Genomic DNA, 17,231 nt, shown 5'->3' with positions numbered 1-17,231 from the left:
GAATGCATTAGAACCCGTATCTCTAAGCACTGTGTTTGGGTAATGTTGATTTATTAGTACAGTAGAATCCCACTAATTAGCACTAATGACAGGGGAACCCATTGTGGATTATAGAATTTTGCAAATTAGTGAGTACATGAATAAACAACAAAAACCAGGAGTCCTGCACTGCAAAAGGTCCTTTTCCACTTATTTTGACAGGAAGGTATTTAATGGTGATTATTTATGATAATTCTTCATCCGACATTGCTAATGTTGGATTTTGTTAAAGGGGGCATTTGTGAGGATTAATGGGATAATACTCATAAAGCACTTGGGCCAAAGGAGCCAGTGCGGAGTGGGAGGCTGGCGGTACCTAATGAGGCTGCTCGACAGGAGGAAAACTTGAAGTGCTAGGTGAGGAGGGGAGGAGGCGGCGAGGCGTTTTGGGGGGCTTATTAGAGCTGTGAGTTTGCTTGAGAATTAGCAGTAAAGGGTTATCATAAATAACATGTAGATAGAAAATGTACATAATAATAAATGCCTGCAAATCGCAGTGTGTAGTTTTCTTTTTTAAAAAAGGTTTTTGCTATGGGCATGTGTGCTTGCCAGAGAGAGACAGAGACAATGAGAGGGAAAGTGAGAAACCACCCTCCAGGGGAGATGGCCACACCACAATCCCTTCTCCTCCATTTTCCTCCTGGGATCCTGGGCATGCACACGTATCCGGCATGATTTTCAAACCACTGTGTCTGGGACTCAAACTGCAGTCGGCCATGTGGGAGTCCACTGAAGTAACCACTATGCCATTTGCTGGCCCCTCAATCTGTATTTTTCATTGAAGTATTCAGGTGACTCAGTGAATGATGTTAGCCCTGGGAATGATCAGGTTTTCCAATGACACCATCTAGCAGTGATCGATGTGCTGAACTATTTCACAGACACTAAGTGTGCAAATGAAACGCCTCAGGAACTTTAACTGTTTTTGTGGAAGGCATTTGTTTTTCTACTCTTGGATTTGGATATTTGATATTTCTTACTAAAATCATGAGGAGTCTCTGGAATATTGAGGACAGTGTCCAGAGCCAGGCAATGAGCACACCAAGTCTCGAGAATGATCAGTCACGTGAGGAACCATGCTTCCGGGGTCATGATGTAGGTCCGAAAGGATACCTGGGTGTAAATACCAAAGCTGAAGAAGAATGATCCTGTTCATTTACCAGGTAAAGGCATGCAGATAGTAGCAAGGTTTCAGACTAAACCAGCCTTGAAATAGGTTTTGCAGGTATATGGTGATAAGCTACAAAAGTTTGCACCCATGGATGATAAGAACCTGACTCAGACTGATGGCCTGCTATACAGTCATTCGAAGGGAGCCTGACTGGGACAATGCTAGTTCTCCAGGCCTATTCTTTGGCATGAAGTTTAAGCTGTGGGCTGTAGCAACCTTCCTGCACTTGATGAGTGCATATGAGAGCATTGTTTTTTTTTTTGTTTGTTTGTTTGTTTTTGGCAGAAGGCACATGTTCTTGCCAGTAAGAAAGACACAAGAAAAAGGAGAAAGTACCTCCTGAGGGGGCATAGTCATGCTTCTATGGCTTCTCCATTTCTCCATCCCATGGGGATTTGGGGACACAAATGCATATGTCTCGGGCATGTTTCTCAAGGTGCCTAGGCCAGGATTTGAACTGGGTATTGGCCATGTGGGATCCAGCCCCTTTAATCGTGAGGCCATAAGGTCAGCCAAGAACATTAGTTCATAAAGTATGTAAAACTTAGCCAGTCGCGGCCAGCAGGTGGCAGGGTGGTTCAGGTGTTAGACTCCCACGTGACTGACCATGGATAGAGTCCTAGACCTGGTGGCTTGCTTTTTCACTATCTTTCTCTGTCTCTCTCTGGTCAATTTAAAATAATAAATAAATGAATAAATAAATCTTAAAAAAAACCCACAAAACTTAGCCAGTCAAATTGCCTTTTAGGGACTGTTCTCACATGAGTACAGTCTACTCACAGCAGAGACCCTCTGCTTCAACTTCCTGTCCAGTCTGTATAATGATATTTTGCAAATATATTGTAGCCTTGTTTTGCTAGAGAAGTGAACAGGCAAGAAAAAAAAGAATCCGCAGGAAGAACCACAGCTGGGCGTTAAAGAAGGTGTAGGGTTAAGGTCGAGAGTCTGGGAGGGGACAGAAGGATTTTCTGGCCTTTCTGTAGCTCTTTTAGCTGCTTCCCAGAAAGCCAGGTGGGCAGGCTTGAGCATGTGACACAAACGTAGTGCCACCACTTGGAAGGCTGGAAGTCCTATGAGAGACTAGGTTTCAATTCTGGCCTAACCTGGACATAGTGGGTGTGGGTGTGTATGTCTGTGACCTTGAGTGACAAGAGGCTGGAGCAAAACGGATTGTGACACAGCCAGACACTGTCAGAAAATACCTGTCTATGCCTCTCATCCTTCCTCCCCCCACCACGTTCTCTCTCTCATAAAAGGAAAAAAAAAGAAAGAAAGGTTGGGCAGTTCACTTATGCAAATAGACTCATGAAAGTTCATTTTAAATTGCCCATTTGTATTTGAAAATAGATTAGATACCTGTCTGATCTAAAATCTTAGTGAAAACACTAAATCCTTTTATGATGTGCCTCACATTTTGAAGTGGTTGTCCTTATACAAAATTCCAAGGGATGGGACCAGCAGTTAGCATCATGGCTATGTCGCTGGACTCCCACGTAGTCAACCGTGGTTCTCATCCTGGACCTGGTGGCTTAAAACTCACGCCAGGTGCGTGTACGTGCATGCCCAAGATCCCAAGAGGAGAATGGAGGAGAAAGGATTGTGGCGTGACCATCCCCTCTGGGGGGCAATTTCTTGCTTTCTGTCTCTCTGTCTCTCTCTGTCTGTCTGGCGAGCGCACGTGCCCTATAGCAAAAACCCCTCCAAAAAAAAAAAAAATCCCAGGGGAAAAATTCTTGGAAGGGCTGTAGGTTCTGCACATGGCCAGCCTTCCTGCTGTCTGACGTGCACACACCTCGGATTCAGGAAAGGCCAGGGTTAGGCTTTGCTCCACGGCCTCCTTTGACTCCTAAATGAGAATTTCTTTGGATGATGTGTAGACCCCCATCCTAACTCAGTCTTAATGAGGGCAGCAGTTTGCCAAAAGTTGTGCTACTTTAATCTATTAGGAAGTCACTAGACACATCGAAATACGAAACGTAATTGATACTACACAGAAGGTTGCTTTCCTAGACATCATCTAGAAATTACACATGGGCTCTCATTTCTAACAAACAAACAAACCAAACCAGCCATCATACAGATAAACATAAGGTATTCTGAAAAAGATCATGGAAAAGATTTAGTATATGTTTAACATGCCTTTTCATAAATCACAGTGTTCAGTTTGCAAAAGGATATGATGTAAATGTTATTGGATTCTGAAGAGGAATTGCCAGTGATCAGAAAATGTAACTATTGGGTGTCTTCAATTATTTTCCCAGCTGCTTTGCCTATAAAGTGTTAAACTGTTCTGGGTTTTATTTATTTATTTATTTTTTGACTATGTGCAGTGATTTATAGTGAGATGTGACTGGGAGCCCCTAATCCATTTATATTAAACTCCCAAAGCTTCGTGGACACTTCCACAGGATGCTCCATTTCTGTTTCATGTGAGTTTCCCCCTAGAAATGAGAGAATTAGCAAGAATAAATGGACTTCAAACCCAAAGGGTGTTTGTTGGGTTTGATACCGATACTTATCAATGTTAGAAAGCACGAGAAAGTGGCAGAATGAATTTTCCACCCTTCGCATAGGTGTTTCCCTGGCCAAGTGTGTTTTGTGCTGGTCACTGGTTCTCGGTGAGGCACTTACAAGGAGGCGAGTGCCAGAGGGAAACACTGCCGCACAACCTATCGCCATTCTCAACTACAGCATTAAACTGTACTCATGAGCACTAACGCCATGTGCCTGCTAACGGCAGTGCCATGATCCCATCCCCTGGGTGCTGTGGAAGGAGATTACCCCAAGACATGCCATGTGATTGCTCCCCGTGACTTCAACTGGAGCCAGTTTTTCACGCTTCAAAAGAAATCAGGATTGCTGAAACATGTCATATCTTCTTTTAAAAAATTTATTTAATTACTCATATTTTATTTTTTAATACAGAATTATTTATTTAGTTTTATTTATTTGTCATTCATTTTTTTTTTTAACTTGACCAGGGAGAGACACAGAGAGAGGGAAAGTGAGAAAACAAGTACACCAGATCCAGGATTTGAACCGTGGTCAGCCATATGGGAGTGTCCAGTACCTTAACTGCCATACCACCACCTGCTGGTCCCCAAGCTTTTCAGTTTTTAAAGATTTTTTAAAATAATGATTAATTTTATTTATGATCATTATTATTATTATTTAATTTACTAGAGGGCGTATGTGCTCACTAGAGAGAGAGAGAATGAAAAAGCAAGTTACCAGATCCAAGACTCAAACTGTTTTGCTATAGGGCATGCATGCTCACCAGAGAGAGACAGAGAGACGGGGTGGGGAGTGAGAAAGCAAGCCATGACATTTGGGATTCAAACCCCCAACCAGCCATGTAGGAGCCCAGAACCCTAACCACCATGATGCCTCCTGCTGGCCCATCATATCATCTTCACTGAAATAAATTAAAACTGGAAAGGGCCAGTAAGTGGCATGGTGGTTAAGATACTAGACTCCTACATGACAGACTAGGGTTTGAGTCCTAGACCCTTGGCTTGAAAATCACTCTCGGGATGTGTGTATATGTGCCCGAATTCCATGAGGAGAACAGAGAGGAAGGGCTTGCAGCATGGCCATCCCCATGGGGAATGATTCCTCACTTTCCCTCTCTTGTCTCTCTCTGCCAAGGGGCATGTTCCCTGTGGCAAAAACCTTAAAAAAAAAAAAAAAACCTGGAGACTTCCTATGTGTAGTGTACACACACACACACCGATACACACACACACACACACACACACACACAACGGTCAGTGTCAGATAGGAGATGTATTTGCACGCACTGTATGGGCGACTCCAGTGGAGAGCATGCCAGGAACGAGGATTGCTGGGAGTCCACCTCTCTGTAGGAGTAAATCCCCAGTCAGAACCTGTGCTTAGCCATGCTTTTCTCCTGTGCACTTCAGGTTCAATTCCCAAGTTTGAAAAGACTACATATTTCTGAGCAGTGTCTGAACTCTCACAATTGCTAGGTTCCTTCTCTTCAGGTTTTCCTCTCAGTGTGAGCACCAAAAATGAATTATTATTATGCAGCCTTCTTGGCATTCTGAAAGCTACTGCTGTGAGATGAAGCGCTCATTTCTTCGGGGAGCTGCAAGCATTCTGTACAAATGGGCTCTGCATACTTCCAACTTGAACGTTTTGGGACTGGTTAATGTATTCAGGAGTCATTGAATACGAAGTTGGTGTTTTCGTGGGCAGACAGAGAGGGGAGGAAGCATGATGCAGCTGAGGTTTTTCAGGTCACCCAGTTTTGTGGAGAAGTGAGCACGGTGACCTTGGTGTGCAGAAACGGGACTGAGGGCAGGAACTGCCACCGTGGGATGGCTACCCACCTGCCCTTTCTCCTCAATGGCAACAAAACCACAGGCGCGTTTCCTGGGGCAGCTCCTCTGTCTGATGGTTCTCCATTGCTGTTGGGAGCTGTGCTGCTTGCTCTCCCCATCAACCAAAGAGAACAATGGCTCCTCTGTGAGCAAGGCAGCTCGCCGCGATTTCAGGGTGCTCCTTCCCTTTAAGTGGGTTCCAGAAGAAAAGGAGGAAGTAGAAGGAAGACCATTACTCCTTCAGCTTCTTTTCCTGGCTGCTTTGAGGAAAAGCTACAGAGAGAAGAAAACACTATTTTACAGCCCCTCGATTCTAGAGCTCTCTTTTTCTCCAAGAGTGAAAATAGATCTCCCATGACAATAGGAAAGACTGAGGACAGGGTCAACTCAGTCACCAGTATCTAAACGTATACTTCTGAAAGCCGCATTTATCCAGTTACTCAGTAACTCACATACAAATATGCCAAAATGGCACAAGAATGCCCCGTGTAGGCTTTTTACATGTTTACTAAAAGCATCTAACAGAAGCAGTCTTTTTAGATTTACACACTTCGGTAGGTAGCTTTACTTAAAGACTGTGTTCTTACATTCTGGAAGTCAACCTGGATGTGGAGAACCTGGACTGTGTGCGGGAATTGTGGCTGTTGAATGACGACCCACTTCACCCTTTCTCTTCACTTCTCCACTTTTCAAATTCTGGAAGTTGAGTCATCTTTTAAACATGCTTGGGGGTTTTGAAAGTGATTCTGATTCATTTAGGTGACAACCTCACTGTAGAGTTGAATACTCAGTAGATTACCCTTTTCCTAGACCTGAATTTTCACACACACAGATTTAAAACAGTCTACCAGTCCCTAGCCCTCCTAACTTCTCAGGTGCCAGCCTTAGAGCACAGAGCTCCTTGAGCTGGGAGAGACCTTGAGGAACATCTGGTCAACTACTCAGTCTTCAGAGGAGGATGAGTAGATACTTCTCAACCTTCTTGACAATAGGGGATGTGCAAAATGTTTGCAGAAAATGGAATTAATGTGTGAATTTATTTTGGCTATATATATACACATATACTCATACACACATGGATGTATATATACACAAAGATGTGTGTGTGTGTATATATAAAACCCATGCATAATTTTTATCATATATATTTTCCATGAATTTTTGGAGAATTTTATTTCAGATACCTTCCCATTAGATGCATAGAGCTATTAGAGATATTAATTTACTTTATCTGAAGAGTATTTCAAGAGATTTTTTTTTTTTAATTTTCTGGAGGGCAAGTGCGCTCACCAGAGAGAGACAAAAAGACAGAGAGAGAAAGTGAGGAAGGAAGGATGGCCACATTACACCCCCTTCCTCCATTCTCCTCTGGGAATTTTGGGCTTGTCCGCACATGTGCTGGGTTGGCATGTTTCTCAAATCACTGGGTCTGGGACTCAGACAGCCAGCTGTTTTAATCACCACCCACTGACTACTCTAAAAATTTTCATTTATACTTTTCTCTTCTTGTACTGGCTAGTCCTGGTTCCCTGATTAAATAAAGATTCCTTTATTTATTTATTTAAACTTTATTTATTTATTTATTTATTTATTTTTTTTTGGACAGAGCAAGAGAGAGAAGGGAAGTGAGACAGCCAGCCACCAGGTCCGGGACTTGAACTATGATCGACCATGTGGGAGTTCAGTGCCCTCAACCACCATGATACCTGACTGCCCCAGTTTCCTTTATTTTATGTTATTTTATTTTTAGAAAGGAATTTGCTGTAAAGCACATGTGCTCACTAAAGATAGACCGAGGGAGATTGAGAGAGAGAGAAAGCACCCCCTCGGTAGATGACCGCATTGCAATCCCTCTCCTCCATTCTCCTCTTGGGATTTTGGGCATCTATTTTGTGCCCTGCCTATTCCTCAAGCCACCAAGTCTGGATTCTATTGGCCATGTGAGATCCAGCAGCCCAAACTACCATACCACTTAGCTGACCCTCATATTTCCTTCAAAAACATTGACTTTATTTCTTGCATACTCTGAAGACATTCTACCAGAGTTGGTGGTCAGTAAGTGGTTAGTGTATTACATTCTTGTTGTCTGCCAGTTCCACGAGGTAGCTTTTGTTTGAGTTTTCTAGTTTCTGTGTGCTTAGAGGGGATCATTTATTGAAGCCAGATTATCTGAGGTATTTAATTTATTTCTTTAAAAATATTTTTTTGTTTGTATTTCTTTCATTTGTGGCCATCCAGACTCGTAAGCAAAATGTGTTCCAAAGGAAGAAATCGTGTCAGAGGGCTGACACAGACCTCCAGGTTTCTCCACGTGGCTCCTTTTCTAATTTGTACAGGGCAGGTTTCAACTCTTTCTTTCACACTGTGGAGGTTAATCAAATCTAACAATGTGGCCACAGCCACAGGGCAGATCTCAGTGCTAGAGTCAGGGATTCAAACCATAAGCATCTGTGAATGGTATTGTTCTCTCTTAAGAAATTCCTCTGGAAGCATTGCACTTGTTTCACTGAATAGTTTTGTCCAGGAGAACCTGGCCAGATGGTTCTGCTTTCTCTCTTTCTTTTGTATTTTCCTGACAAAGCTCTTTTCCCTGATCTGACTAGGGTTATATGTCCTAGAACTGGAACTCGTTGTAGACGTTTTCTCTACTTGTTCTTGGGAATGTGAGTAAAAGGTAAGTTTTCTGGAAATTTCCAGATTTTCTTGACAGTGTTGATCATACCATATCCCAACTGCATCCTTGAGATGGTCATCGGAGGCAGGTGGTAGGGCTCCTTTTCAGGCATCTGTGTTTGCTGATGTCACACTCATCGCTACCCCCACCGCCTGCCACGATGTCCAAAGGCTACAAGTTTCATGGCCTCTGATGAGCAGACCCATGGACCAGAGGCCAGGCAGTCTCAGGGACTCCTTGGTTTTTGTGTCACCTTTTCTGTGGCTACAAGAGACAGCGGTGAAGAGGGAGAGTGAATATCCCATAGCATTCACAAATCCCGGTTCAGACAATGGAAAGAGATTCTGCCCAAGATGGCCTGGGCTTCTGTAAGAAGTCTGCCACAGACCAGGCTTTCCATGACCCCACGGTTCTGCAGGCTGGAAGTCCAAGGTCAAGGAACTGGTAGGGCAGTGTCTGGTGAGAATCCCTTTCCTGGTTTGCAGATGGTGCCTTCTCACTGTGTCCTCACGTGAGAGAGGGACAGAGGGTGCACATTCGCTCGTGTTTGGTCCTCTTCTTATTTTTAAGTTTATTTTTTTTTCTTAGAGACAGAGAAAGATAGAAAGAGACTAACAGGGTCGCCAAGCACAACCCAACCCCACCTCAGCCAGCCTGATCATGAGTCTCTGTGATGTGTGTACAGAGGGAGGCCCTGGAACATGAAGAGGCTCTTCCCAGGGGGTACAGCTGCCTTACTCCTGCATCACCTCTTGGCCTCTCCTATCTCTTCTTATAAGGGTGCCAATCCCAAAGGAGGGCTCTACTCTCTTGCTCCAATATCTTGTAAGACCCCTCTTCCTAATAGTATCCCAAAGGGGGCTAAGGTTTCAATATATGCATTTCGAGGGGACACATTCAGTCCATTTAGCACTCTATGCGCAGCTCCCCCAAATACAATATTTTGTTATAAGAGGGACCCAACTACACACTTGAACAGGTATCATGGCAACTAGTCTGGTTCCGGGCATCAAAAAAGTGTCAAAGTTCATGTTTCATCCCTCTTCTTTCTAGTTTTTGCAGTTTGTGCATGTCATCAAGAATTTCATCCTGGGGCCAGCAGGTGACATGGTAGTTAAGGTGTTGGACTTCCACATGGCTGACCATGGTCCAAGTCCTGGACATGATAGCTTGAAAATCATACCGGACACGTGCGTGCATGCCCAAAATCCCAAGAGGAGAATGAAGGAGAAGGGATTGTGGTGTGGCCATCCCCCTTAGGGGTGATTTCTCACTGTCCCTCTCACTGTCTTTCTCTCTTTGGAGAGTGCACATGCTCTATGGAAAAAAAACTCTAAAAGAAAAAGAAAAGAGAAGAATTATTTCATCTCTCCCCTTCCTGAATATTGTCAGGGGGAGACAATAGCTGCTGGGAGTGGGACCTTAGGCATTTCATCTGGCCCAAGAGCAGGAGCTATTGTTATTCCATAGTGCGGGATGAGAGGAGGTGCCCAGCAGAATGGAACCTGCCCAGGAATCACAGCCAGGCAAGGTGGGTTTGATCCCGCTGTCTCGCCCCTGGGACATATTCGTCCCCTCTCTCCACGGAGGAGAATACATTCAGGTTCCTACACACCTTATACTGGCCAAGGAACCCCTCATCTAACATGTCACCCTAAGTGCCTGCAATTAGCAGAGGGGATAAGAGGGGATATAGGACAGGACAAGAGGGGATATAGACCTACCTCCACAGAACTGTAGTCAGATGAGAAGAAAAGATGCAGATAAAGAGAACACGGGGCAAGATTAGGCCAGTGCCCAAAGAATAATACATCCAGGACCAGCAGGTGGCATGGTGGTTGAGGCACTCAACTCCCACATAGCCAACCATGGTTCGAGTCCTGAACCTGGTTGCTTACCTTCTTGTTTTCCCTTTCTCTCTATCTCTGTCTGTTTCTCTCTGGTCAAAGTTTTGAAATAGTAATGATGAATAAAATTAAATAAAATAATTCTTTAAACAAAAAAAGAATACATCCAAAGCAGTCAAACCTAAATAGGGGCATGTCACACAGAAATGGCCTGGCAAGATGGCTCCAGGAAAAACTCTGAATGGCAAGCAGGGCTTTGAAAGACAGACTGAGGTGATGGTGTTCCGGGCAGAAGGAACAGCAAGACAGACTGAGGTGATGGTGTTCTGGGCAGAAGGAACAGCATGGGGAAAAGCGGAGGAGTCAGCCAGAAAGCTCATGTTTCTAATCAAAACAGCCTGGTTTGGCAGCAGAATTGGTCCAGAAGGGTCCTCAATGCCTGGCTGAGACTGAGGATCGGAGATAAGATGGGAGGGAAGGGGAAGGGAGGTGTGCAGACAGTTTCGATGTCGACTGGCAGGATGTGGCAGTGGTGTGGATGTCAGGGATGGGGTGCGTGTCCACTGAGGGCTGGGACACTGTGATGCAAGGAACTGAAATGAAAGGTGGGGGACCAGGACTCGCAGCAATCAGCTAGGCTGTGGGCTTTCTTTTTTCTTTTCTTTTTTTTTCTCTTTTCTTTTCTTTTCTTTTCTTCTTTTTTTCTTTTCTCTTTTCTTTTTCTTTCTTCCTTTTTTTTTTTTACAGCAAGAGAAAAAGAGAGAGAGAGAGTGAGAGAGAATGAGAAGGTGGCATCTCCAACAAGCTCTTCACATAGGGATCATGCACAGGGAGACCTAGGCCACAAACGCAGGACCTTCCCTATGGCCTCTGCACTGCCTTACACAGCAGCATGGCCCAAGGGCTTTGCTTTCAAAGCCAGCCCTTAGTGGGCCCTGCTGTGGGTCAGGTGTGGGAGGGGCTTCCTGAGGATGGCCTAGAGCTGAGAGAGGAGTTCCTGTGGCAATCCTTGGTTCAGGACTTTGGGTGGAAGCGTGGGATTGAGTCTGCATTGAAGAGGCCCACAATGCGCTGCATGCCACAGAACTGATTTGAGCTGAAGGCACCTGGGAATAAGCTATATTTCCTGAACTCCCTTATCCGTTTAAAAGCAAACCTCCCAAAATAATGCAATTGTCATAGATCCCCTCTCTGTGAGCTTCACAACTGGGGAAGACTGACTTATCACCAGACACAGGCACTTTGGTGCCACACCTAAACAGACGCGGTCACAAACTGTCGCATCCCCCATCTCTTCTCCTTACTGCCCTTTGTCTTTCCTAAGCCACGTTTTCCCATACATGTCCTCCTCCCCCACTCTTGTGTCCTAGGAGGTATACAAACCTCAAATTCTCACAGTCCCCAATCTTACTTTTCTGAGAACTCCTTTTCTGTGCACGAATAGAAACCTGCCTTTTCTCTTGCTAATCTGTCTTTTGTCACTTTAATTTGCAGGTCCCCAGTACTGAGCTTATGAGGGTAGGGGATAACCCAACCTTCTTCCAGGAGGGAGAGGAGGGCTGAGGTCAGAACCTTGGGGGACACACATCCAGGTGTCCTGGCACCAGGAAGAGGACACCTTGGAAGAGTCTGAGGGAGGCAGGGCAGTGAATGAAGGGCTTCAGGCTATGGGTGGGACGGGGCCTAGCCCTGGAGGTAGCGGGGTCTAACTTGTTCTGTTTGCTGCACGGGTCCAAGCTCGTGAGACACCATCTGATTTAATCCCGGTGACAAACTGGCACCCTGGAGAAGGGGACTGTTTTGTAGGTTTAGAAGGCAGGGGACTTTGCTGAGGCCGTTCAGCTGTGCGAGAAGGCCCGAGGTCGGGCCTGGCTTTAAGAGCCCTGCCTCTCTGCTAGACGGTGGGTTTGCTGACTCTTTCTCCAAATCAGGACAAAATCTGAAAACTCTAAAGTTAGCCTCTGGATAATTATGAGTCCAGGAAAACACAGTTTTTCCTCCACTTTTGCCTCTCACTACACAGATTACTCTGTGACCCTAAATATGTGAGAACTGTCCCCCACCAGCAAACAACCAGTTTGGCCGTGGGCACAGCTGGGCCAGTTCTGACACTGTCTACCTGGAGGCAGCGTCCGATCCATAGGCGGAGGGCTCAGTCTTCGAGCTTGCCCTGCTCCCAGTTTAAAGGGCAACCACAAGTCCAGGCCTCAGGAACGTCTGACCGACTGGCTCAAAATTGGGGTTTCTACAGCCCCCTCTCTTTCTTGGGTTTGATGAACTTGCTAGAGTGGCTCACAGAACTGAGACCAAGTGGGACCAAGCTGTGATTGCCAGTTTATCGTAAAGCATGTCGACGAAGAGACACACAGGGCAGGGCGTGAGGAGCTTCCACGCCTGTTCCAGCACACCGTCTCCAGAAATCTTGTGCTCATCTGTCTGGAAGCTCCCTGAACCCCGTGCTGTGAGGGTTTTGAAGGGGACCTCATTGCGTCCGTGTAGAATGCCAATAGACAGGTGGGGAAACTCAGAAGGTCTGTCCAGGTTCCCGGCCTCTCCCGGGGGCGTTTTTCACCGCGTTCTTCACCGCCACCTCTCCCCTCCCACATGGGGCAGGGCCCTGTGGAGGGAGAGTCTTCAATGTGAAGAAAGATTGCAGTTTCTACGATCCACTCCGGGGTGGTAGAAAAAAGGGGACAGTCTTTCACTGTTCCTTTTCTGGAGTGGTCCTGTAGCTGTGTCAGAAACCAAAGACAAGGGAACCAGCAGTTAGCGTAATGGCTATGTCGCTGGACTCCCTCCCACATAATCGACTGTGGTTTGTGTCCCGGACCCGGTGGCTTAAAACCCACGCCGGGCGTGTGTGCATGTGTGCCCAAGATCCCGAGAAGAGAATGGAGGAGAAGGGATTGTGGCGTGGCCATCCCCTCTGGGGGGTGATTTCTCGCTTTCTGTCTCTCTGTCTCTCTCTGTCTGTCTGGCGAGCGCATCCGCCCTGTAGTGAAAAACCTCTCAAACAAACAAACAAACAAACAAACAAAAACCAAAGACAAAAGTCCAGTGAAAGTCAAAATCCTTACGTCACAGTAGCACAGTAATCTTCTGCCTCTGAACCAGAGACCAAAGGTGGGTGGTCAGTGGGACCAAGCTGGCCCATGGCCCACGGCCCACCTCTGTACAGAAAGTTGCCCCGGCGTGCAGTGGCACCTGCTCACTCACTCGCCATCTGTGATGTGTTCTGGGGTTGAACGACTATGGAGACTCACAAAGCCCGACAGTTTATCATTGGTCCTTTATAGAAAAAGTGTTTGCTGACGTCTGCCTTAAACCACACGGTTGCCTAAAACATTAGGTCATCGGGAAAGCCATGACATATCTTTCTATGTTTTTCTATGCAAAAAGGTATGGTGATTTTCCCAACGAGCCAACAGATAACTTAGGCATTCTACCGAAGGCTAATAGAAAACTCCTGTCTTACAATGATGACACAGTCAGAGAGAGCTCAGGTAGAGTGCCAAAGTGTTACTCCCATCTACCAGGGCATAACATGGTCTACGCTAAGCCGATCCTAGGCTGCTATTTTTGCTGCGGTTTGGAAGCAATGGAAGATGAGTGAGAATTTGGTGACACTGACGAAGCCGCACAGACCAACTCAGAATAGTGCGTCTGGTAAAAGGTCTGCATCTCCCAGAGCGCAGGAAGGGCGTGCGTGGGGAGGAGTTAGAAGAGACGATGAGGTGTCATACTTAAAGTAGGACCATCTCCAAGGACCATGAATTTAGTGCACAGGGGACACTGGCTAATTTGTCCCCATCCGTTAGCCAGGACCCCGCGGCCTTGAGGAAGCACATATGTCTCTGTTCTTTGGCTGTGTCTGGCAGAACCTGGGACTTGGGAGGCCAGAGTGTCCCCTGGGCTGGCAGCCTCCCTGGTGTTGGTAGCACCATGGGCGTCTGAGGTGGCAGCCCTGCTGGGGCACATCTGGCCCTCTCAACATTCACACTGCTGATGTCTCACTCTGGTGACAAATGCAAATTGGGTTGCTTTGTCCAAACATGTCAGCTTCATTATCAGGTGTGTGGTCATTGGCACGGTCCTCGCTGTCCTGCTTCTCTCCCTCCATGCACTGAGGGCCCTCTCATCCTTCAGGACTGCTGATAGGAGGGCTGGTTGTGGGACAGGCAGGGAGAGGCTTTCTGAAAGAAGAGAGGACTGCAGTTACCAGAAGATATTTACCATGGATCATTGTCCTTTTCCTTTCTTTTTCTTTTTAAGAGATTTTTGCTATAGTGAGTGTGTGCACATCAGAGAGAGAGAGAGAAACAGAGAGACAGAAAATGACAAATCACCCCTGGGGGGTGGCCATGCTATTATTCCTTCTCTTCCATTCTCTTGTTGGGATTTTGGGCATGCACACACACATGCCTGGCATGAGCTTTAAGTCACCAGGTACAGGACTCAAACCACAGTCTGTCAAGTAGGAGCCTAACACCTTAACCACTTCGCCACCTGCTGGCCCCACCATGAGTCATTTTCTATAAAGCAAACTGACCTCCAGTCAACCAGAGGAGAACTGGATATAGACACACCTTAATCTTAGGTATTTTTTAAAAGTGTATTTGTTTTATGGGAGTGAGAGATACAGAGAGTGAGATAAGCACCCTCAACAGGGGCTCACACCACGGTCCCTGCATCCTTTCCAGCCAGCCAGGATCCTGGGTGCCCAGCACATGTAGGTCAACTGAGGAACCAAACTCTCAGTCCTTTCTATGGACACCACCCAGCTGGAGCCACCATCACCGCTGTGCCACCCGCCCAGCCAGCCCTGCAGAAAACCTAGCCCTCTCTGAGCCCCAGGGAGAGCTATACAAAAGTACAACTCTGGAGATGAGAAATAAAGCAATGGAGGCATTGGGGTTTTTATTGCTTTTTTGTTTGTTTGTTTGTTTGTTTTAAGTGTGTACTTGCTGATTGAAAATTATTTTGGTGATGATATCATCAAATCATTTAAACTTTTGTTTCTCCTTCCTTTTGACCAAATCTATACCTTAAGCAATTTCCTCCCCTAGACTAGATATTTGAAGACATTTTTTTTGAAAAGTTTTTGCTATAGGGTGTATGCGCTCACCAGAAAGACAGAGAGAGACAGAGAGATAGAAAGCGAGAAATCACCCCCCAGGGGGGATGGCCACGCTACAACCCCTTCTCCTCCATTCTCCTCTCGGGATCTTGGGCACGCATGCACATGCTCCTGGTGTGAGTTTAAGCCACCGAGTCTAGGACTTGAACCGCGGTTGGCTACATGGGAGTCCAGCGACATAGCCATTACGCTAACTGCTGGTCCCTAGGTTTCTTAAATATTTGACAGTAACACAGTGATCACAAAAGCTTGGAAGTTCAATTAAGAACATAGCTATCGTCGTCTTTAATCAACGCCCCACAGTTCCATATCCCAGAAAGGTTTGAAAAGTAATATAAAAGCTTCAAAAGTCTTTTTTGATGCCAGTTAAGTGTCCAGTATACATATTTTAACTTAGAAGGTATAGGGTAATACGGAGATTAAATAAAATATTACTTGATAACGGTAAATGATTGCTACTTTGCATTTATTTGACTCCCAGGACACATTTGGCAACGCCAAGGAAGCTGTATTGACTGCTCATATCTCACAGGGTTTCTGAGGCAGGGTAGAGTGCTATCGATGTCTCTGTTTTCTGGGCTAAAAATCTTGTTTGGAATATAAGAGATGCCCCTTTTGAATTCCAGGTGAACATTTTCCCTTTCAGATAGAAACAACCTACACCTTCTTGTGAAATAAAAATTTTGGAGTTTTTTGGCCTAAAATTTATTTTTCAGAAAAATGAAAAAAACACAACTTCTACAATTCCTACTACAATCCATTCATACTCTAAGCATCTATAAAATAACCCACGAGAAAAAGGTAACTCAGCAATCGAATATATAATTTTCCTATAGTTTGTGCTTTATTTTCACATCAAATACTTGAATACAGACAAAGCAACTTGTCTGGTCGTGTGGATGGGCGGACACCAGCGGCAAATCCCTGGATCTTCCCATTGCTGTCACTGCGTGTACTTGGTGCTGTAGAGTTCAGCGTACGTATGCTCAAGTTGTCTTTTGAATGATCTTAGAAAAGATTTCTCACCTTTTAATTGTAGCACAAGCCCAGCAGAGTTATTATTATTATTATTTTCCTCGAAGGCTGTTTCTCCCCTGAAGTCAGGTGACCATGCTGCCTTCTCAATCAGGGACTGGAATTGCCCGTGTAGGACGCAGAGAGCTTGCTTACTGTGTGCCTGTCTTGAGAAGACAGAACTGAGTGAGGAGGGAAGAGAACTGTCTGAAAATCAGAGAGAAAGAGAAAGGGGAAGAGAGAGAGAGAGAGAGAGAGAGGCAGAGAGGCAGAGAGGCCGTGCGGCCGGTGTGTGGCCACTCAGAGCCCAGGAACCTAGTCAGGCATCTGAACCGTCAGCAGAGCCACCTCGCACAGGTCCTGGGGCTCTGGCTCCACTTCCCATCAGCGTCGCACTCACCACCGCCTTCATCCCCAAAGGACTAGAGCTTCATCTTTCTCTTCTCCTCTTTTATTTTTAATTATTTTATTTTTTTATGATTTAATTTTTTTTATTTTAATTTGACTGGAAAGGAACAGAGTGAGAGCAAGAATAGGAGAGAGAGAGAGAGAAAGGAAAAACGAGAAAGCAAGTCACCAGGTCTGGGACTTGAACCGCAGTTGGTCATGTGGGAGTCCAGCTCCCTTAACCACCACACCACCTGCCAGCCCCCTCCTCTCTTCTTAAAGTGCTTGGTTTCTTAGAGTGGCAGCTGGTGTGATAGTGTCCCTCCTCGCCCGATGACGCACCCACAGGCCGCCGTGGTCCCTCCCTCTTCTCTGCCTGGGACCCAGACCTGGCTGTGCAAACGTCCCAGCTCCCAGGAGCCCTCATTTGTCTCCCACCACTTTCCCCAGAGTTCCAAATTTAAGAAAAAAAAAGTCTTCAGGACTTTTTTGGTTACAGTTTATTTCATTATGCCATGAGTCGAGAGACACAAAGAGACAGAACCCTCGACAGTCTTGATTCTGCAGCCCACCCCGTGGCCTCTGCCAGCCCTGGGTAGGACACACGTGGGCCCAGTGC

This window comes from Tupaia chinensis, unplaced genomic scaffold (assembly GCF_000334495.1).
Source record: "Tupaia chinensis unplaced genomic scaffold, TupChi_1.0 Scaffold143064_1, whole genome shotgun sequence".
NCBI lineage: Eukaryota > Metazoa > Chordata > Mammalia > Scandentia > Tupaiidae > Tupaia > Tupaia belangeri.
The sequence above is the reverse complement of the archived record's forward strand: the minus strand, read 5'-3'. Positions refer to the sequence as shown.